General features: G+C 42.1%; 1 pseudogene; it reads left to right on the top strand.

The window, feature by feature from the left end:
* Nucleotides 1-3,215, top strand: part of LOC101567388 — a 13,346-nt pseudogene extending 10,131 nt beyond the window's left edge.
* Nucleotides 3,216-3,915: the final 700 nt, after the last annotated feature.

The following is a 3,915-nucleotide window of genomic DNA, read 5'->3' as shown; positions in this document are numbered from 1 at the left end:
CAAACCTGATAACTTTTGGTGGCAGATTATGTATGAACACCAGGGTAGTTTACAGCAGAGTTTAGAAGGTCTACTGTGATCGTGTGGTTACTAGCATCATATATCACCAGCAGTTGTTGATTTGAACAAGGGCAACATAGGTGAGAGCAGCGTTAATTTAGCTGAGTGGAGGCTCCTGGAGTTGAACAGATCTGGTTTCCAGAATGCCAACAGAGAGCACAGGAAGTTTGCATGCTTTCCATTCTGTTAATGGTCTCTTCACTTTGGCAGATGGTGCTGAGAGAATTTCCCCAAGACAAGGTTTGCAAGAACGAATCCCATTTTCAGTTGCAACATCTTAGTTTCTTTGCACCATGCTCAGTAGGCAAGGAAAAACAGAAATTCCTTGTGTGTTAAACATTGACTTCATCACCTTTTTACAAATAGAATTTACTTGTTTTCTTTATTTTTGAATTTAATTTTTGTATTTTAGGGAAGGGTCTACAGGGTATTCAGAGTCTCACCACTAGATTGGACTTGTAGTGATCTGCCTGTTTATAGCCTCCCAAAAGCTGGGATTACAGGCGTGTGCCATCACACCCAGTCTCATTTGCCATCTCAGCATGCCCTGGGGGTGGGGCCAGCAAGGCAGGCCTGGGGATCAAACCCCCGGTCCCTGCACCTGCTTGCAGATGCTTTAATCCACTGAGCAATTTGGCTGGCCCTGTTCTCTTTCATATTTTTTAAAGCAAGTAACTTATGTACAAAGCCAGGATAATAAAGATTACCCAAGTATGAATAAATGATATTATACTTGGAAATTTGTATTCAACTAAACTGTTATTCTAGTGAAAAGATATTTTGCATATGATACATGACTGCACATCACCTTATTTTGTTTCATTTTGCTTTGTTTGCAGTGTTAGGGATTGAATCCAGATAATCTATACCTGAGCTATATCCCTAGTTCTTTTTAACTTTTGAGACGAAGCTTCCCTCAATAACCCATTCTCTTCATGAACTTCCATCCTCCTGCTTCAGCCTCCTGAGTAACAGAGATTACAGGTATGTGCAACGTCACCCAGCAAGACCTTTGAAAGTAATCTTAAAAACATATCGTGAAGCAAGAATAAAATGATTAAAGCAGTAATAAAATGTAAGGCAAAAATCCCCAAATAAACTGTTTATAGCTGAGTCAGGTAAATTATTGACACATGATATAGATTGAAATGGTTGTTAATGATAAGGACCTAGGGCTGGCCAAATAGCTCAATGGATTAAAGCACCTGCAAGCAGGCACAGGGACTAAGAGTTCAATCCCCAGGCCTGCCATGCTGGTCCCACCCCTAGTGCGCACTGAGATGGCAATTGAGACTGGGTGTGAGGCTCTTGGGAGGCTTGAAACAGGCAGATCACTACGAGTCTGATCGAGTAGTGAGACCCTGAACACCCAGTAGACTCATCCCTAAAATAAAAAATAAAAAAAAATAAAAAAAAGATAAGGACCTGAAAGCCCCAGTTTGTCAGAATTTAGGTTTGAACATTTAGGGATTAGAGATTTAGAAACAGAAGTAGAGCCAAACTCGATGAAATTTTAAAACATTCTTGCCTTCATCAGGAGGCTGATAGTTGCTGACTATTTCTAGACATTTATATACATTTTTTGGTTTTATTTGCTTTTGAGGTAGGGTGTCTCTGTATCATTCGGACCAGTCCTGAACACACTATGTAGTCCAGGTGAGGCTCACCGAGGCGGTCCTCTTGCCTCAGCTTCCCAAGTGCTGGGGTTATAGGCGTGCACCACCATGTCCTGTGCATGTTGATTTATATTTAAATGTGAATATTAAAATGTAAAGATAATTCCTAATATTAGAAAGTATGCGTAGGTTTTTGTTTGCTTATTTGGTTTTGGTTTTGTTTTTTTCTGAGACAAGAACCCACTATATAGTTCAGGCTGGCCATGAACTCAATTACTATCTAGCTTAGTCTGGCGTTGAATTCAGTGATCCTTCTGCCTCAACCTTCCAAGCACAGGGATTATAGGTGTGCACCATCACAATTGACTATATATAAGCCTTTGATTTCAACAACAGGCATAAAATGAAGAGAGTAAATGCAAAGCAATGATAAAAAGAAAAAAGTATGAAGTTGGGCATGGTGGTACATGCCCGTAACCTCAGCACTTGGGAAGCTGAGGCAGGTGGATCCTTGTGAGTTCAAGACCAGCCTGGGGGGCTGGTGAGATGGTTCAGTGGTCTAAAGCACCTACTTAGGACAAGCTTAGCAAAGCACAGGGACCGCGGTTCAATCCCCCAGCACCACATGCCAGCCAGCCCTGCCCCCTGGTGGGCTGAGCTGGCCACACACACACACACACACACACACACACACACAGATAAAATAAAATAAAAATCTGAATGACAAAAAAAAAAAAAAAAAAAAAAGACCAGCCTGGGCTACAAAGTGAGCTCAAGGCCAGCCTAAACTACATAGTGAGACTCTGTCTCAAAAAGAGAAAACAGAAAAGGAAAACAAATATGTAAGATGTAGTCAAATATATAAATAATTGTACTTAATGTAAATGTCCTAAATTTTTATTTAAAAAGACTTTCAGATTGGATAAAGAAAAAAATAGTCCAACTTAAAATGAGATACCAAGGTCAGGGCCCAGGACTCTGCAGGGGGTGAAGAAGGGGCCAGCCTTGGAGCTCCAGCGACGCAAGCTGGCAGCCACCACAGTCTCGGGAGTAAAAGTCCCTCACAATTTCTGACTGTTGGAAGAACTCAAAGAAGGCCAGAAAGGAATAAGAGGTGGCACAGTTAGTTTTTGAATTAGCTGGGGTCTAGAAGATGATGAAGACATGACACTTACAAATGGGCCTCCAAGAACAATCTATGAAAACAAATATACAGCCTTGAAATAGAATGTGGACCTAAATATGCAGAAGCACCTCCCCTTTGTAAGATTTGTAACAAAATTTAATATGAATAGAGTTAATAGTTCTAATTAACTATTAGTGGTGGATGCAAGAGCCGTAAGAGTGCTAGCAAAATGGCAGAATTCATATAGCATCAAAGTTGTTCTGCAAGAGCTTCGGTGCTTAATGATGTCTAAAGAAAATATGAAACTTCCTCAGCCACCTGAAGGACAATGTTACAGCAATCAAAACCCCACAGGCCCTCCCCACCAGCCCGCACCCCAATTCAGTTTAAGCAGTATTCATTTTCCACAGTAGTAAATTTTATAATTAAGTCTTATAGACCTCAAAATACTGGAAAGAAAGCTCCCATTCAAGTCAGTTTATCTTAAGATACTGTAAATGATACTAATTTTTTGTCCACTTGAATATCTAAGTTGTGCTATATTAAATCATCCTGTCATGTGTAACCACTGTCCACATAGTTGAACTTTTGGGATCAATAAATTATATTTAAATTGATCCCCATCTGGATGGATGGGGCACACCTAACTTAACTGTGTAAAGGCACGTCACACAACCACTTTGCTGCTGATTTCACGGCCCAGGCGCTGCCTTCCCCCTCCTGGCCCCACCTCCGCCTCCTGGAGCCCTCCCTGGTCTGGGTGGCTGGTTGACAGGATGTGAAGGCTTCAGGTTGCTGCCTGTGGGACTACTGTTGGGTATGGAGGTGCTTTGCTTGCACCTTGGCTTCTTTTTTTAAGTCTTAAGTGTTTCCCTCTTCCAAGCTGTCAACCTGTCCCACTCTCTTCCACTCCTACCCTTGACCGAAGCATAGATTGTAAGCCTCCGACCCCCTCTGAAATTGGCCTTCAGTGAGGAATTCAGGGCTTTCCCCATCTCTCCCCCACCTTGATCGAGGGGTGCTGCTTTTCCTCCTCTTCCTCCCCTTTGTCACACTGTCAACCCAAGACCTCTCCATGCCCCTTTCTTCCTCTGCCCAGAAGCCATCAGGTAA

The sequence above is a fragment of the Octodon degus genome, unplaced genomic scaffold, assembly GCF_000260255.1.
Source record: "Octodon degus isolate 3935 unplaced genomic scaffold, OctDeg1.0 scaffold00095, whole genome shotgun sequence".
NCBI classification, from domain to species: Eukaryota; Metazoa; Chordata; class Mammalia; order Rodentia; family Octodontidae; genus Octodon; species Octodon degus.
This window is presented reverse-complemented; position numbering and strand designations above follow the sequence as displayed.